A 20,236-nucleotide genomic window follows, 5' to 3' on the forward strand; every position below is an offset into this window, starting at 1 on the left:
GATGACCAGAAGTTCTGATTTTTTTTTAATACTCTAAACTAATAAACTGCCAACTAGCTGTCCCTTGAATGTTTATCTGGAAACACATTGAGATTAAGCTCTTTTATGAAAAGCTGCCTAGATACTTAGCGGATCTGTTCCCTGTCCTAATTATGCTGAAAGCTGCTTCTTTGGCAATCCTGTACAGTCAAGGATGATTGTATTCCACTGTTGTCTTATCTGTCCAAAGGTGGCTGATGAGGCCAATCTGGAATAAACAGACTCTGTTGCAACTCAGGCGTGTATTCCCATGAGGGATGGGTGGCTCCAGATTCTTGATTTGGTCCGTGAAACGCTGTTTCTGCTGCTCCCACTTTTCCATCTCCTGTTGTTGTCATAAGGTTTCAAGTACTGAGATTTTTCAAGTTGACCTTGAGGATATCCTTGAAGCACTTTCTCTGCCCTCCTCTTCATTGTATACCTTGACTGAGCTGGGAGAATAAACTTTTCTTCAGGAGTCTCGATGACGTGGATGACATGGCTGGCCCAGCAAAGTTGATGTCAGATGATCATCGCCTTGATCCATGTGGTGTTTGCTTGTGAGAAGAAGCTAATGTTGGTGCATCCATCTTCCCACTGGATTTGTACGATTTTCCATAGGCAGCGTTGATGGTACTTCTCCAACAACTTGAGGTGTCTCTTGTACATTTGTCCATGTCTGAGCTCCATACAGTAAGGTGGGGATCACAACTATAGTAAGGTTCCCTGTCCTAACTAGACTCAAAACAGCAAGTCTTTGATTGCGGTATGGTCTGCCTTGGAGCCAGGCCCCTGATGTAGGAGCAGATACACTTGATGGGCCTGTCTCAGAGTGAAGAACACTGGAAGGTAGGGATACAGCCCTGGTAAACAGATAAACCAATTGGTTTTGCTGAAGGGCTGGGGAGTCTAGGACCCCTATTTTGTCTCAGGGATATTGGCCATTTTGTCAGTTGCCACTGCTGGTATTGCTGTATATAAAACACATTTGAGGGGTATGCAGGGTAGGCAGATACAACACACAAGCACTGAGAGAATCTGAACACTGAAACAAAGGCGTGAATGTGCACAGCAACAACTAGTGCATATGCTATTGTTATCCATTTTTGTCCTGAGTGATTTGCCAAATGTTGCAATGCTGGTGGGTTGTTCTCAGAACTAAGAAAAATTGATGATGAAAACAGGTATTTCCTTAGTGTGTTTAGGTGTATTTCCAAAAATATTCTCTGTCTTGACATACAGGACAGAACAAACAAAAGGAAATACATCTGGAAGCAAGGAACCTAAGCCCATTTCAGCCAGCATAGCTCATAACACTTGAGAGAAAGAGAGATTTTCTCAAAGCTGTGCAACCAGGGCTTTTTCAGCTGTCTTTTCAGTTTTCCTTACTTCTCTTTGCCTGCTTCTCTGGCATATTTTTGTTGCTTTCCTCTTACACAGAGATACATTTCTCCAATCAACTCCCTACTCACCAGAGTTCCTCATATCACAGTAAAAACAGGTAACTTGGGCTAGATAGTTAACTCCAATTTTAGTCTTGCCATGTGACTTTGTGTTGGATGATACAGGAGTTGTTTCAGCTCTCCTCTCCATGAAGGAGTTTAATTACTTTTTTATATTTATCCTACAACAAGGACAGCTGTTACACCCACTAGTTTCAGTGAGGTTTGACCTAATATGTAGCATTATTTAATACATGCTTGTCTTCAAAATAGCTTATATGGTATAGACAGCTACAAGGGCTAAGGACAGAGGAACTGGTTTAAGTGACTGGAAACTGGTTTAAACCTGTAACAGAACAGAAGTTCAGTGCATATAAACCACTTTCAAAAGGGCTGAAACTGATTTAAGATAAACCTGGTTGGATGTAGTCTCAGACTTAACTGACCTAGGTTAAACCAGTTTATGGAACTTCTGTCCTAGATCCCTTCCTGATCCAAGTTAATTCACAGTCCCCCAGCATCCCAGGATGCTTTGCAGCTCTGGGCTGTGCTATCTGCTCCAACAGAGCAAGGCTGACCCCACCCCCATCTATCACAGAGTTCAGGCACTAAAGCCTCAGCTCCCCAGCCTGCTTCCACTCTGGGCCTGTTAGCCCAGTGGGATGGGAGGCAGAGGAACAGATGCCTAAGCCCCCTTAGCTCCAGGCAATACAGCAAGGAGAGGAAAAGTCCTTGTGGTGGGGGTTTTTTGCTCCCCATGCTTGCAGCCCAGCCAGCTGGGCAGGGATCGGCTCAGCCCTGTCCTCTCCCAAGCCTCAGCTTTCTAGAGAGGGGGAATGTATGCCTCCCCACTCCCACCAGGCACTTGCTCCCCAAGCTGGGGCCTGAGGGGGAGGAAGCTCCCACCCAAGAGATTCAGCCTGCCTCCCTGCAGCACTGAGCCAGGCAGCTCAGACCTGCGCCCTCCTCAGCCATCTACCTCCAAAGGTAACCCCCAGATGAGGTTTCCTTAGTGGAGGGAGGAGAGGGAAAGCACCCAGGAGGTGGGCTTTTGCCCCCGCGCCAGTTCTAAACAGACTGAGATCACCCCAGCCCCACCCCTTCCCAAGTTGTACCAAGGGAAGTTTAGGTTAGAAAGTAGGAAAAATTCTCTCACTAGGAGGATTGTAAAACACTGGAACAGGTTACTTGGAGAGGTGATGGAAGCCCATTCTTGGAGGTTTTCTAAACCTGGATAGACAAAGCTTTGGCTGGGATGATCTAGTAAGGGCTGGTCCTGCTTTGAGCAGGGGGTTGGACAGGATGACCTCCTGAGGTCCCTTCCAACCCTAACTTTCTGTAGTTCTATGTTTCCCCAGCCCTTTGCCTTCAAGAGGGGGTGGGAAGCAGGGGATGGGAAATCCTCCTAGAAGCCTCCCAGACAACATCTGCCCAGGGCAGAGGGGAAAGTACCCACTGGGGAGGCTTTTCATGCCCCTCACAGCTTGAGCCCAGCTCAGGCCCTTCACCAACTACTGCCTCCAAAGTGGGGGCAGTGGGTGGAAATATACCTCTCCTCCAGCACCTGCACCAGCCCCCCTCCCAGTCAAGGTCTTCCCAATGCAAAAGGGAAAGCACCCACCAGGGAGCTTTTTGCACTCCCACAGCTTGAGCCAGCCTGGGATCACCCCAGCCCTAACCCCTCCAAGAGGGGCAGGAGAGGGGCAGCAGGTGGGAACACACCCCCTGGCCTGGCACTAGCCTCCCCAGCCAGGGTCTGCCTGGTAGAGGGGGAAAGCACCCACCTGGGCTCATTTCATCTCCCCACAGCTCAGTGCCAGGCTGGGGAAGAAATTCATAAAGCTGTAATACTATAAATCAGAAAAGGGGTTTTTTGCATAAAGACAGACAGGGAGGGATCCTGAATCTGCTTTCAGTTTCATAGTTGTGAATTTGGAAAAATTCCACTGAAGTCAGGAATTAACACCACTTTAAATATCAGCTCACAAAGCCCAAGTCTGCACAGACTTACCATAGTAAGTCTACTGGAGTCATTATAACTACCCTATATTTAGAGGCAGCAGAAGACCAGGGCTAAAAGGGCTCAGCCCCCATAAACGTGGTTCCACTGCTTCAGTGCCACTGCCATACCCCACCACTGCAGTGCCATGCCCAGCACCCCCAATGTACACTCTGCTGCAATGGCTCTGTGGGAGGTCAGGCAGGTGTGCCTTGCACTGCCCCCATACCCATAAGCCCCTCCCCCATCATATTTTCTCCTGCTGCCTATGCCCATATTTAAATTGTTCCATGTTAAGACAAACTAGCTTACTATTTCTAACCATCTCACCAGGCTTCTCAATACAACGGCATTTATGGCACATCTTGCTCTAGGCAAGATGGTAGAAGCAGGGCCATCCCTAGGGGGGAGGGTGAACCACCCCAGGCCCTGTGCTTTGGGGGCCCTGCGGAGCTGGGTGGAGTGGCCATGGCAATTCTGCACTGCCGCCGGTGACTTGGCATCCAGGCACTCGCTACCCCCCATCTGCCACTGCCACTGCCGATGGCGGAGGCAGCTTCTTCAGGTCCGGGGCACTTGGGATCAGAATGGGGGCAGGCTGATTTGCCCTGGGCCCCGTACCCTGCTTGTGTCGGCTCTGGATAGAAGCAATTTTTTTTTTAAGTCTGTATACAAAAGCAGCACATGCATAAATTAATAGCAAATAGAGTATTTTCCACTTTGATCTCCTTTTCTTGATTAGAATATCAATGTAATCTGTTGTTGCTGCCTTGAATATCTTCCTAAATTTGTTTTTAAATGGTGGCCCAATATGCAGCACCTTTCTAACAATTCAGTATGCAGTGGGTGCATCTACACGTGAGCTTTCTTACAGAGTTGACTAATTATATCTTCAGTAAAGGGTCCCTATCTACATGAGCTCCAGTGTTAGGGCAAAGTAAACTAACTCTGCTTGGAGACAGTACTGTCTTACAGCAGAGTTATTAACTGCGGTGAAATGCACATGCAAACACTAACCTGGCCATAAATTGGGCCCAATCAGCCCTGGGCATAAATTGGCTCTGCACTTCGGGTGCACTCATGACCCAGCCAGTCCCTTCGCCATACAACACCATCAGCTGGAGCCCAGGTCTGATCCTCCCCCAGCCTGTTGCCAACCCAGGGCTGTTCCACCCTGCTGTTCCAGGCACACACAGACACTGCACATAGGAGCATGTAGATGCAGCCAGTTAGGATGCAATGTGTCTATTTGTAATAGATCATATTGAGCTACTGCAGCATTTGAATCCCATTCATGATGTATTTTGAGTGTTTAACTGGGTTTAAGTAAGATTGCTGTCATGATTTTATCATGTGCTTTGTAACAGTGTTTGTCTTCAAGTTCCAGCTCCTGGAGTCAGGCACTTACTTCTGTGAGAATTGCAGTTCTTTTTTTCTGATTACTGTAGAGACACTTCAAAGGTATGAGCAGTATGTGCTCAAAAGCCAAAATAAAATACATCATCTATTATTTTTTAGCCTCAAGATTTTGAATGCCTAAGGCTGGCAATACTGAAATGGAGCATGGACCTTATTCTGACTGCTGAACTATGAGGAATTAGTCTCCAACAGGAAAAAATTGAGACTGAATAGGTTATCATATTTTTCTACTTCGCTGCGTTGTTGGGAATTAGCGTGCAGAGGGAGTGGAGGTCCTCTGATTTCAGCAAGAGTACTAGGTAAAAACCTTGTCATGTTTTGACATGAGAAAGGGAAAGAAGAAAGGAAAAAAAACAGCAACAGAGTTTATTCTGGTTTTTCAGGTTACAAGCCTGTGTAAAGGGTCTCTTTCAGGTTAACTACTGCACCCTTACATGTGTGCTTTTAGAGTATTGATTCATCTCTGCAGAATGTTGGCACCAGAGGCTAAATCAAAGAATGGTTACAGGTATCTTGGATTTTGTAGATGAATTGATTGTGCAACTACTCATTAGTGTTCAAGGAAGTTGGAAACAATCCCTTAAGGCTTATGGAAATGTATTTCCACATGACAAAGGGAGACTCCTGTTGCAACCTCCTTCCATTACCTTAGTAACCCCTTTCCTTGCACTACACTAGCTTCTTTACCACAATACCTGAACTAGTTGGTTATTTAAATAAATCCATTGTTATGAGAAACTGTTTCTTATGTGGACTATCAAAAAAAAAACCAACCCAAAAAGTCAACGTTATTAATGAGTTTAAGTGTCTGTCTACTAAATCCAGCAGATAGAGCAAATAGTTACCCAAATTCTTCGTTCTTTTGTAGTTTCTGACATAATTTTTACTTACAACAATCCTGTTAGGATAAGGTAATATATAGTATTTGCTTTTGCAAATGTGTGCATAGTGCTCCAATGGCCTTTTGCCCACTTCTGTCTTCCGCTGAACATGAGCAGAGCCCCTGAAGTCAGTGAAAACCAGGCATCTCACACCCCAGGATGGAATTTGGACCTTTGAGATAAACTACTTGGAATTAATAATTGGATCTGTCAAACCATGAAGAGATAAGCTTAAGAATTCCAAATTTTCTCCCTGTAGCCAGCCCATAAAGTGATGGATGTAACATTCTTTTCATAATTTAAAAAGGAGGCAAGTAAAGCTTGAAAATAGGAGCAAAAAGATAGAAATTGGTTGGGATATCCACGTCAGCTATGATGGCAGGAACATGCAACCAGAAACACAGAGCACTTAACTCTGTGTTGTTGGGGAATTGCTAAGCATATGAGCAAGAATGAGTCCATACAGGATGCAGACAGTGTGAGAATAACCCAGGTGGTCATGCAGAGATCACATTTGTTTTGCTGTTATTGGTATAGCTTATTAATTGCTCATTCATGCTGGGATAATAGGCTGTTTCTTTTGAGAGAACTTACTCACTGTGCACCAGAGGAGTAAGAACAAACTCATGACTACAGTCATTGGTGCCAAAAATAGTTTGAGAACAGTCAAAGGAGAATAATTCATCCTGTATTATCAGTTAATTTTCTAAACTTAAATACCTTTGTATATGTGCTAATATTGTCATACACTACTTTCAGTAAGTGTTATTACCCTTTCCTGTCACTCTGTAAAAGGAAGCAATTAATAAAAAATGATGGGGATTAAGTCATTTTTATCACACTACAGAGGTTCTGCTCAAAAACCCATATATCTGGGGACAAAAGACACCCATTTTGCTGAATGCCATGCTGTGAGCATAAATGTACCAGGAAAAATTCCTACACTGAGTCCTAAAGGAATCAGAGGCTGGTAAGAGGTTCCCTGTGCTCTCCTACCCAACACTGCAACCTAAAACAAAGAAAATGCTAGTGTAAAGGATGAAACCTAATAGCAATTCAGAGATCAAATTTTAAAACCAGATCCTTTCAGTGAATATATGTAGTAATATCTGTTGTGTAGAGATCTCTTGTTTTGGTCAACAAGTGAAACATTCCACTAACTTTCCCGCTGTGAATATTCACCACTTCAATTAATAACATTGAGATTCCCTAACACAAAAATGTAATATAAGCTGGCTATTGACAGTACCCATTTTGACATAGTGTGAATATTTGTCCCTTTCTAGTTATTGGGTCACATAGTTAAGGCTCCTGAAGCTTCCAATAAGAGATTTAAAAGCTATTAGATTAGTGGCTCTCAAACGCTGGTTTGTAGAAGCCACTCATAGTCGTAAGTGGTCTGTTGAGCACACTAATCTATATGCTCCACTATTGTGTTTGTAATTAAAATTGTGATAAGGATACATTGTGGCCTACAAGAAATTTCAAGAGTTGGTAATGGTCAAAAAGTTGTTTGGACCACTGTTTTCAGCTCCATTTTAGGCTGATAATTTATAGCAAGTAGATCAAGTTCCAGTCCCAGTTGATGAACTGTAATGGAGTTCATCTCTTGACTCATTCTACTAAGATTGAGTACAATCAGAGAACAGTTCCTTGTTTACGTACACCATTTTCAGAGTTGCTGAGCACAAACAACTCTGGCTGAAATCAAATGGAGCCACAGGTGCTCTCAAAATTACGCCCTTATTTCTCAGTAATTTAATTACCTGCATTCCAACTGATTTACTATTTCCAACTGTGTGTTTATATCTCAAATAACCATTCAGTGTCCAGACCGCTGCATTCAGATTGGCTGACTGTTGCCAGTTTGCATGTTGCCGACATACGAATCTTTGGCTGTCCAACACTCTTAGGAGTTCGATTCCTGCATAAACAGTCTGAGCTTTTCATTAGGTGACTACTTTTCTATTGATTACACTATGAATTGAACAGCACTCCAAACACTTAGAAAAGCCCACTTTGTAGATACAACTATTATTATGATTTTATTTCTTACCGTTTATTTTATAGAAGAAGTTAGGCAAAGTTACAGTACTATTAATCTAAATTGATTTCAGACAGTGTGGAGTGCTGGCAAGCCAGTGAGAGATACAGTTTATTATTACACCTGAAACAAGGTTAGGTAGTGAGACTACAGAGCACCATGCCAAATTCATTTTTCCCCATGTTGTTTTCAAAGCTGAAAGATAAAGCTAGTAAACTGTTGTAGTTATACCTTGTTATGCCTGTGACCCAAGAATTAGAAGCTAAGCAGTTGTCTTGTAGTGTTCAATAGTAAACTGCATCTGAGAATCTTTCAGAGTACAGATACGTGGGAATGACTGTGGATATGTTTTTTTTCCTGAAACATACAGTCCTTTAGGTCTCATAATTCACAACCACAGTAAATTGGGCTGTTAAAAAAAAAAAGAAAAAGATTATTGCATTTTCTGTCATGGCACTCCTCAAAACTGAAAAGCAGGTGGAGATAGATGGCTCCACAGATGCACTGCTGAATGCTGCAACAGATTGCTGGGTAAGAAACCAAGGACTTTTCTCTGAACCCCTGTTTTCTTGAAACCCCACCCCCCCAATGTTAGACCCGGAGAAAAGGCAACAGTTGAGCCTTGTGGAATTTCCACCGGAAGGAATATGTTGCTGTCAGAGGCCTTGCAGCTGAAAAGTGGAGTTTATGCTGAATGCTCTCAGCTGCTATGTCACCAAAAGAGCAAGAAGCTGTTAGACAGATGGAGCCTGTTTCTTGTGTTAGAACTAGCTGTTTGTTTGCCCACCAGCTATACTGAAAACCTATATTTATCTTTATGTACCACTTAAATCAAGGAGCTGTATTCTTTCAGACATACTCAGAATATATCCAATATGAACTAAGCCTGGTGTGCTGTATCTCCATCCTGTTAAAATTATATCTATTTTGCACTTTAAAAGATACATTTTAAAAGAAAAAAATCCTTGATTCCATCTCATAATTAAAATTCATTGGAAAAAAAACCCAATGGAAATGGCAATAAACTCAAGCAACAGCTCCCATGAAGAAAAACAAATAAATGTAGATTAAGTGGTATAATAAAAGTACTAAAAAGATTACATAGGACTGCTGTAGAACTAAAACAGCCTCATTTATATGAACCAAATTCAAGTTTTACAGTCCAGCCAATTACCCAGTTCAATACTGAAATAAAATAAATACTTTGCCAAAAGTGTCTCAGAGACAAGATTATGAAAAAACAAACAATTCTTGGTTAGCCTATCCCACTTATTATTAAAGCCAATAGCAAAAAGTTTCATTGACAAGCTTTTGGGTATCACAGTACTCTGCTTCAGAAGATGCTATAATACACAAAAGATTGTCTATGTCTATCCCAACTATGCAGGCAGTGCAATAAAATATATCACCCATAAGAATTTTTGCCTTTTGCATTTTTCCCAGACCATTGTAGCGGCAACAATCAACACTATCAGAAATTGCATTGTCTTCTCCCTGAACAGAACTCAGTCCTAAACGAAAAGAAAGGAATGGGGATATGATCCTCCTTACCTTAATTTTAAATTGTCTTGTAGAAAAAATGCTTACTATAAAGCCAGTTATAAACAAACTGGCTGTTTGCATACCAAGAATACTGAAAATGTATATTATTTAATGTACGATTTAATCCAGGAGTTTATAGTACCTAGAAAGCCTTTTTTTTTAAATTATGCCAGCAGTTCACCACATTTAGCCTGTAATCTCTTTACCTTTGGTGATTATCGCCACCTGTATTGCTATCTGAAATTATAAATCCCATGGAAAATATTGCCAGTCACAGCATATAACTTCGGCATCTGTAGTGTATCTTTTGAGAGGATTCCATTACACTGTCATAAATATATAAAAAAACCCATCTAAAATGGGTTGTTTTCCAAATCACATTGGAAAACCGTAAGTAACTGGTGGTGCCTCTCTCCTCGATGTTTTTGAAAGACAACAATTTTTAGCTTGCAAGTTTGTACTGTGGTGGTTGCAACACCCTCCAAACAAACATTGACATTCCTCTCCTACATAGGTACTGTATAAAGAAAGGCACCGTTGGTATAAAACCAAATATAAAGGCATGTTTACATTTAAAGCTTGTATGGGCTTGGTGTATCTGGATTAAAAGATCTGCAACGACCATTAAAGAAATGGTATGTATATACTACATTGCTATTCTGTGATCCAAGTACCTTTACCAGCTATCACAGTGGTTATATAACAAAGCAGTGTTGCAAAATAAGGCCCCTACATGTTGATCAGAAATCCCATGATGCAATGTTCTACTGGTGTGTTGTGCATTTTCTGGGATTTTTTGTACTGCATCATAAACTTCCTGTTGGAAAATAATGATATTCTCAGACTAAGAATCCAAATATTCATAGGATGAGGCAGGGGTGGGCGATTATTTTGGCTGGAGGACCACTTTAGGAATTTTCATGAGCTGCTGCAGGCCAGGGGGAGTCAGGGTGCTGACATGGACTGGCATGGCTGGAGGTAGGGTGTGGACAATTGATCTTATCTAGCCTAAACCTATCTGCCCTGCACTTACTGCCACAGGTGCTGCACAGAGTAGGCCAGCAGGGTCTCAACGGAGACCAGCTAGGACCCCTGCAGGCAGGGTGCACTCATCTGGGCAGATGGGATGGGATCACGAGTCAGTGACAGCATGGCACCAAGGCTTAGGGAAGAACTATGATCCACTCCCCGCACATTCTTGTGACAGGCACTGGTTCCATGGCCAGGGGCATGCGGGGAGTGGATCGCAGCTCTGCCCTGGGTCCCTGCCCTGTGCCACCCCATGTTCTGGCCCTGGCTCTGATTCCACTAGCCCATCCTGCTCCTAGATGCTACTTCATGTCTGCCTGCAGCCCCATCCCATCTACCTAGCACAGCACACCCTGCCAATGGGGGTCCCAGATGGTTTTAATGAAACCCTGCTTACACATCTACCCACCATCCCTGGCAGCAGGTACAAGCAGAACAGGCCAGGGTGCCCAGGCAGCAGGGCCAGGTCCAACAGCAGTGGAGATACTAATGGTGGCAGCTGGAAAAAAGTGGAGTCTAACCACCCTGCTACCCCCATCCGGCCATGTATCTGGGGGTGGTGAGACCAGCCATGTGCACCATGGCCTGAGCTGTCCCTGCGTCGGAACTGGATGGGGCCGAGGGACCCACCACAGGCTGAATAGAAACCTTTGGTAGGCTGTTTTGCCCACCACTGGGCTAAGGCCTATGAGTCCCCCTTTACCTCCCAGCATAGCCTCACTGGTGAACACTGCTAACCTCAGGGTGGTGAACATAATCTAGCTTCAACAGCAGGCCTCTGAATTCTTCATTATAAAGTGTATTTCTCCATGCTGCTGGAAAAGGCCTCATTGGTAATCATGATATATATGCAGGGTAATACGGAAAGGCTTATGATGCCCAGACATTTAGGTCTGTGCTACGTTCTACAAGCCCTTCTGTCCATACCTGGCCTGCCAACGCAAATATCTTGGACAGCCCTGCTCTATATGAACCTGGAGATTGACATTACCATTCCTCATCTATTCTGGGAGTTCCAATGTACCATCTGCTCCCTTGGCTCGTGAAGCTTTTAGCTGGATACTTGGATAAAAGAAGGTGACTATTCAGCTACATTCAAAGTAGTTATAGGAAGGCAGTGGCATCTGCTTATGGAGGACTGTAAGGTAAACAGACAAACTTTGTGATGCTAATAAGGGTAACCCTCTCTCATGCTAATTCTGCTTTCTGAGTTTTGCAAAACCTTTGTGAGAAAAAGAGTCACGCACATGGGGGTGAGCATGAAGCAGACACCCCTAGTGAGATCTTTGAACAACCAGAGAGGAAACAAAAATCAGCTGGGGACTGTAGTGGGTCTGGGGTTTTGCTTAGTTCAAAAGCATTTAGACTTTGCACAGTTCTTTATTTCTTGGGCATGCTTGCCTCTCTAAAACCATCACCAACGTTAATCAGCATTCAAAAACCCACTTAGCAAGCATAATCCATACAGGGTGCACTCACAGTCCCAAGTCTCCCCTAGACCTGAGACGGTGCCTCTGGCTCACTGTTGCTTCCTCCACACTGTGGTCTTCCTTCTCAGTCTGACTCTGACCCAGGTCCTGCTGTGGTGCAGCTGCTTCCACACTTACAACCTGAGTCTCTTTCCAGACCGCAAGGAGTAGCCTGGTTCTTCTTTCTCTCAGTTTCACTCTCCTCTACCTCCCTCCCCTAGGAGGCTTTAACTTTCTGTGGCCAGCCAATTGTCTACTTCAGCTGGCCCAGGCCTCCCAGCGGACTTGTCATTAGGTTTGACTGCTTGGAGCTGGCTGTAGTCCCTGCAAACCTGCAGACTCCTCCAGCATGAAGTGTGCAATCTGCTACAAGCCTCTGCCAGCCAGCCCACTAAAAGGACACAGAATGAGGGATGTGTTTTCCTCATACTTTCAGTCTAGGAGCATAAGAAATGTATATATGCTCCAGCATAAGGTAGGAGTGCTCAAATCACAGCCTGTAGGCCACATCTAGCCCATGGAGCCATGTGATCTGGCTCACATTACTCCTAAAGGGTCTGCAAACTTGGTGGGGAGAAAGGGGAAGGAGTGGTGGCAATTAATAACTCTCCCAATGCCAGATTTCCAAGCCCTGCAGGCTAGATGACATGGCATCCCATTGGCACATGGCAGGCTGAAGGCAGGACAAGGCAGCCGGGCCCATCCAGCATGCTTGGGGCCATGCCACTGGTGCCTAAACTTGTGCAGCAGTGTAGCCACAATATGGTATGTGGGACCAAGGCCCAATCTGGCCCTCATGCCATGTGTTTTGCGTCAGGCTCACAGACTGGATCCAGCCCATGCTCCCATCACATACCACTCATCCGGCCCATGAGGCCAAAAGGTTGGGCACAAGGCATTTAGTAGGGTTACTGTACATACCTTCTTGGGTACATGTACTGGTGCAAATTATTACATTTTATGTTTGTTTTGTGAACTGCATCTGAGGTTTGCCATGCAGGTCTCCTTTGGTTGTTGTGATTGTACCTGTGTGAATGTGTGAATGTTATGGATGTTTCACCAGTGCAGCTATGAAATTAATAGCTCAAGCAGTGACATAACTTGCACTGTCATAATGCCACCCTTGAACATGATGCTGCATAGCATTCTATGAGATCATTTTTTTTTCAAATTTAAGATGGAAATCCTATTATAGGGAATACTTGGGCATAGTTCTGAAATCTGGGACTGCCCTGGAAATACTGGGATGTTTGGTCACCTTAAATCTATCTCCTGGTTTTACTATGTGATACTACCTTTTGGGGAGAAGGAATTGGGAGGGTGACTGGTTAGAGAGAGAGAGGATACGACACAGAAAGATTATACAGGGATCCTGAGAATGTAGTCTTCAATGCAGCTATTATTGAGTGGCAAATAGGAAACAGGTAGATTAAAGAGTCAATAACAGAATTGTTGAGTGGTGAAATATCTAGCAAAGACATGATCAAGCTTCTCAGAGAACCAGCTAACCATGCTCATTCTCCCAAAGGGCTTATTTGTGCCTAGTATTTCTGCAGTCCAGAAGAGCTTCTCTGCGTTCTTCCGACAGTAGTAAGTGTCCTGATTGTGCTTCTTGCTCAGCATTTGTTATCATACTTGCTTGTGTATCGGTGCTAAATTATTGTTGGAAAGGTGGGCATTCTTAAACTTACAACAAGGTTCATAATTTCAGTACCAGACTGGAGTGCAGCAGAGATATGATGTATGCAGGACAATACAGAAAGTCCCACTTCAGTAGAGACATAACTGGTACATAATCAGGATTATAGTACAAGTATATACTGTACTATAATCTTGTTCTATACCAGGATTATAGTACAGGTATAGTACAGGTACTCCCCATGAACTGGAAGTGATAGGACAGCACCTGACTGCACTCCACCATTTAAACAGAGAGGTGACATCATTAGAAAGACATATCACGAGGGCATGCAGGGTAAACAGATAGGTGACCCCATTAGACAGCAAAGCAGGGCAGTTTCCAGTGGGAAGACTGGCTATGGATGCAACACTTGTTTTGGGGTGGGGATGCATTCACACATACCTTGGTGTGGGTAAACTCACTCCATATCTCAGCAAACTGGCCACCAAATGGTTAAGAACAGGAGCTCAAGTGCAGGTGATTAATAAGAAAAAAAATTGTTTGTGTGAGAGAGATTTTAATACAAAACAATGCAAAGTCAAAACAGAATAAATCTCAAATGCAGACATGTCCTAAGACCTTGTCTAAATAGAGATTTCAGTTACCATTGACTAGTATATGGCACAGCCGGAGTACAAATCACAAGGTTCGACAGCCAAAATACTATAAACTGTAAAGTGATTTGCATTTGTTCAGTTTACCCTTCTATGAAAGTGCAGAAAACGCCCCTGGTACAAGTCATGTCTTGTAGTGGCCTCATATTCCTTACTGATAGCTGATAGGTCATATCCTCAGTTTTGACAAAGCTTGTGTCATATAATCATCATGGATGTCTTTATGGTGCTTCAAAATTTCTGGAAAGTGAGACATGAAGAAAAGTCTGTAAAATGACAAGGGACCTGCTCTGGTTAACAGGCTCCAACAGGAACAGCTCCCAGCTGAGATAGCTAACATATTCTGATTTTAAGGTTCATCCCGAAAAACAATGTAATACCAGTCGCTGGGAATCCAAAGATAATGTCCAAACATGTTTATTAGCCTGGCATACATTTATTGCCAAGTTAACATGAAGTACTTTTAAGATAATTATTAATGCAATAAAATCTAATCTCCATCTTCCTATCTTTGCATTCTAGATGGACTTTAGGAAGATATAGCTATGCAGTGCTTTAAAGGAAAAGAGAAGAAGCTTTAGGAACTGGATTTGGTGGCCAAGAGAGGGTGCTACTAGAGTAGATCAGGGAAAGAAGCAACTTAGTCTTACTAACTGGATGAATAACCATATTGACATCTGTGTTTTGGACAGACTGTAGGGGAGTGATACAGAGGGCCAATTATAGTCCAGGTGGGAGATGACTAGGGATATATGTGCATGGCAATTAGAGGTGTGATGGCAGTTTATGTTAGTATATCTGAGCTAGTTTTAATCTAGCTAGCTCAGACAATTTTGACCTTCATTGTGTAGAAACTGCCGAGGACCCTCAAGGAGCTTGTACAGCTGACCCTGAAACCTATGCTGCCACACTTCCATTGTTGTTGTTACTCAGGCTAGCTAGGTAACACTCATTTGGGTATTCTTATGCTTGCTGCAGTCACACTTCCTAAAAGCACTATAAACACACCCTTGGATAGGGAGAAGTAAGGTTAGCGGCAGACCAAAACTGTGTAAAGTAGCAGCTGACAAGTTGGGAGAAGAACAGAGGTTGATGCAATCATGTTGTGAGATGAGGAAACTGAGATCAGTATCCAAGAGAGCTGATATTTGCATACTGTATGGCTATCAAGAAATAATCCCAAAGAAAGGCCTTATCAGTCCACAGCAGTTGTAATAGTTTAGCATAATTCAGGTTTTAAGCTAAAAGTGACTGCAGTGGGTTTTGCTTTAATTCTGATTTTAAAATTGTTTATTTTGTTTTGCTGAATTAGAATAATCAATAAAGATTGAGAAAAAGGTTAATTGAAATGCTTTGGGGGAAAAGTTTCATATACATGAAACTTTAAAAAGTAAAATGTCATAAAAAATGGTGGCGCTGAAAAAAACTGAAGAATTATTAAAATAGAGAAAAAAGGAAATATGAAAAACAGAAAGGGGAAGAGAAGAAAAGCTATTTGTAGGGGTTTAAATTCTTTATAAAATGTTTGCAGACCTCTTCTGGATCTATTGTAATAAATCTATGATTTAAAAGTAGTTTGACTACTTGTAGCACAACAGTAAGGACAATATCCAACCTTTGACTCTCCTAATTTCTAAGCCCTTGAGACGATATGCAACATTGCTTGCTCCACGGAGTCAAAAACTATGATTCAGGACCCCACAAAATCATGAGATTAACATTAAAATCTTGATACTTAAAAATACAATTTTGCTTCTTTCTGTTGGCTCGTTTGACCTGTATGAACATATTCCGGTCAAAATTTTCTGCATAATGATGACCAGATGCTTCCTTTTTTTTAAATGAAAGCTGAGATCTCCCTATAATCACAGGATTCTTGAAATTCAGGTGTCAAGATAAACTTGCAAGATGCTGGATAAAATTGTAAGAGTTGGCAACAATGCATGTGGATCGCAACTATTTTTTTTTCTTTAATGTTTCAGAGCCAGAGGTGGATCCAGGATGGGTGCAGTGCACAGTCACACACCCCATTTCCATGGTCAAGGTCACATGCTGGCAGCTCCAGTTCCCTGAGGTCCCAGAAGCCTGGAGGGAAGGGGGACCTGCTGCCTGCTGCCATTCCAGCTGACCCCAGGCAAGGGAAGCCACAGCATCACTCCTGACCCACTCCTCTGGCTGCAGGGCTGTAAGAAGCATGTTCATGGGGTACTGGGTCCCTTTTCCCTGCTCCTTCACTTTGTTTCCTCTCGTGGCCCCAGGGCTCCAGCTTCAGGGAGCAGCTGGGCAGAGGGCTGGACAGGGCTGGGGATAGCAAAGTCAGTGGGCAATTCCCCCCATTCCAGTGTCTGCTCTTGGGCTCTGTGAGGGACACCTTGGACGCATGCAGGGCTCCTGGAAGGGGGGAGGGAGGATTACCAAACTGTGCTTCTTCCATGTGGAGTGATGAATATCACTATCAGTTCCTGTTCCTTCTTCCCTATCTCATCTCTCCCTTCCGGGCTGTTGCAATCCTTGCTGTGTGGGAGAAGGTGCTCTGGAGCAAGAGCAAGCACTTTAAAGTGTCCCTAGGCCAAATAACACCTGGTACTTAAAAATGTACCAAGGATGCCATCTGAGCAAAAATCAACAAAGTATATTCCTGTAAATTACACCCCAGTATAGGATGGCCTGTCTCATACAAATGGAAAAGTGTAGAACATATCAATAAGGTAGACCGGAAAATGGTAGCTACAGTAAATGCTGAGCTGTCCCATTCAAGTCCTGGTGGTGGTGGTTACATATGCATTGGTGTTTCAGGAAAACACTTTCCTTTTTGCTGCCTCCCGTTCCTCTTCCTGCCTTCCTAGTTCAGCCAGTTCAGACTGTGCCCTCTTCCCCTCCCCCAACTCACTCACTCAATATGTATGGTAGGCAGGCACATAGCAGAGGTGTCAGAGGGTAGCGCCTGAACTGATAATCTCTTAGTCACTCTAGTTTAGGAACTTCAGAAAGCACATTAAAAATAAAGGAGTTGTACAAACACATTTGAGACAAAACACAACAAAAATACTGAAAAGTTTCTACCCAGCTAAAAAAGTCACAGTGCTCATCAATTGTTTCCATTTCTCCTATAGTGGAAATGAAGGCAAGTTACAACTGTGTGAAATTTGTCAATCACAATGTACAATTAAAGACTTTCAGCATGTTATGCCTATGAAAGGCTTAAAATTATACTCAGGAATGAGTTGTGTGTTCATTCATGAGAGTTACTAATTCATGTGAGTTACCAGATACAGGGAGCAGAAATTAGAAAGGCATGGACTATGGAAGCATTTATGCAGTTATCTAACAGACATCATTTTGCTTTACTGATCCCAAACAACAGGGAGGAGCACTGCTATTATTCCATCTGCTGAAGTGAAGATTCTTCAGATTTCACTGCCTTTGCAAACAGCTTCAGAGATGCTTTCCCTCCCTTTGTCATCCCAAAAGAAAACAGGATTCTGTTTCATAGCAACTCTGTCTCTACCAGTGCTTTCTAGCCACATCCTATGCAAACATATTAGTCACAAAATTTGTGCCAGCTAAATCAAAGAAAGTTTACCAGATAGTTACTGAATACTGACAGACCCTGTGACAGTAGACAGAACACCATATCTAATGGAAGTGAGCAGCACCCATTATATTTAAAACCAAGAAACTGTATAAAATCATGGAAATGTGATATACAGAAGTAAGATATTCTACTCATAACAAAATACCTGTATATAGCCTGGACACAAATGCTCAGAATATAGTGTAGGAACAGTTTTCATATTAATTAAAAGAAGCAAAAGCCAACCATGCTTTTCTGCACTTGAGACCTGCCTTGGTACTGAACTTTGGACTTTGTATGGGGTTGCCTAATGAGAGAAATGGGAGCAGTACAGAGTACACTTTTGATCTATACTCTGTCTCTTAATCACTATTTCATCAGTGAATGCTGAATTTGTAAATTACTCTGTATTCCTTGTTTCTCTTTGTGTGATGAAGCAATATGACAAATCAGGAACTGAAAGCTTGCTTCTCCTACTCAACTCACTGTAATTTGAAATCAACTGAAGTCAGTGAAGTTGTACGAGCTTAAATTGGTGTAACTAAGTAAAGCATTGGCTTGTACTAACTACTGCTATTACAGAAACACGCTTTATTTTGTACAATCTTTTACTGCTCATTAAAAGTGCTGACTGTAGCATTTTCTTCTGTGGTTGCTGCTGTAGCTGAGTTTTAATCAAACAGAAAATAACAAAAGAATTGTTAATAAATATTGATGCTAATATTAGATTATATAACATAGCACTTAAAACATGTGCTCTGTCACAGTGCTTATCTTCTTTAGGGTAGTCTTTCCTAAATCTTTAATTATAAATGTATTTTCAGACTCAGATCCTTCTGGTGTTTATTTTATGGATCTTAACTATTTAACAGTTAGAAAAAGAAATATTACGGTATATTCCATTTTAATTAAAAATACTATTTGAAAACAGGCAAAAAAGTAGCTTATTTACTGTAAATCATGAAACCTGTTAATATTTTAGAAATTCATTTATACAAAGCAGCACACAACTGAATCATTTAATATTAAACAACTGCACAAATGAAAAGCTTAAGTGTCCTTTTAAAAACACCTAAGAAGCAAATCCCACCCAGTTTAGACAGAAATCTTTTAAATTTAAACAGGAGGATTATTAATGTAGTTTGATCAGTGGATGAAAATGTTTATAGAAATGCCTGGAAAATGTGCCATACAGTATCTTATTTATTTATGCACGTGGAATACAGGAACCGCATGACAGAACAAGCTATAAACAACCTATAAACAACAGCATCAAGGGTTGAGCAGGCTAAAGCAGGGGTGGGCAAAATACAGTCCACAGGCTGGATCTGGTCTCCCAAGGGATTTTAACACAGCCTGGGCCATGGCAAGTGCAACTGATCCTGCTGCTGCTGCTGGGCGCACAGCGGGGCTGGGGGCCATACTCGCTTCCCTGCAGCAGCAGCTTCTTCCAGCTACTGCTACCAGACTCTGCTGCCACTGCCAGGCTTCACCCCACTGCCTGGGCACCCTGGCCCATCACCACGCACCCACCATTGGGGTGCGGATGGAGCCAGTGGGCAGGCAGTGGGGTGTCTATGGAGACCGACTCGGGACCTACATGGGCAAGGTGTGCTCAGCCAGGCAGATGGAATGGGGCCACAGGAGGGTGAGGAGTGGCTTCCAGGAGCGGGATAGGCAGGTGGGGCCAAGGCTATGGCTCGGATTGAGATCAGAGGCTGGTGAGAGCATGGGGTTGGGGCCCAGGGCACAGCAACAATCCACCGCCTGCACATCTCTGTATTAGGTGCCGGTTTTGCTGCCAGAGGCATGCAGGGAGCAGATTGTGGCTCTGCCCCTGGCCCTGGCCCCAGCTCTGTGCTGTCATGGCCCTGTGATCCTGACCCTGGCCCCAGCTCTGGCCCCAGCCCCTGCCGCAACCTATCTGTCTGGCTGAGTGCAGCCTGCCCACATGGGCCCCAGGCCAGTCTCCATACAAACCCCAGGATCACTGGGCAGTGACACCATGGACCCAGGACCTGGGGCAGAGCCATGATTCGCTCCCCATGTGCCCCTGTCTGTGACACCAGTGCCCATTGCAGGGGTGTGGAGGCAGTGGATTACAGCTCTGCTCTGGGCCCTGGCCCTGTGCTGTCATGGCTCTGAGATCCTGATTCCAGCCCCAGCCCCACCTGCCTGTCCTGCTCCCAGATGCCAATCCCTGCCCACCCATGGCCCCATCCCATCCGCCTAGCTGAGCAAAGGGCAGAGCCACTTAGGGAGTTTTGGTGAGCTGTGGGCTGGGGTGGCAGGGTGCTGACCCAGCTTGCAAAAGCTTACCAAACTCCCTAAGTGGAAATGTAGCCCAACTAATTGCCCACCCCTGGACTAGAGTGACAATTTTAGATTTGACATCTATTGCAAGGTGTTGTCAGTAGTCTGGTGCAGGTCTTCAATGCAGCCATTAAAATGATAAATAGGACATTCCTCCATATTGTGTGCTGTAGTTTGGATTTCCCCATACTCACAGTTGAGGTCTTTAACA

At 43.5% G+C, this 20,236-nt stretch overlaps 1 protein-coding gene across 1 annotated transcript in view; it reads left to right on the plus strand.

The window, feature by feature from the left end:
- Nucleotides 1–20,236, plus strand: part of SPMIP10 (sperm microtubule inner protein 10) — a 46,838-nt gene that overhangs the window by 17,932 nt on the left and 8,670 nt on the right. The window lies entirely within an intron of this gene.

The sequence above is a fragment of the Crocodylus siamensis genome, chromosome 3 (assembly GCF_052110815.1).
Source record: "Crocodylus siamensis isolate JL-2025a chromosome 3, ASM5211081v1, whole genome shotgun sequence".
Taxonomy (NCBI): Eukaryota; Metazoa; Chordata; order Crocodylia; family Crocodylidae; genus Crocodylus; species Crocodylus siamensis.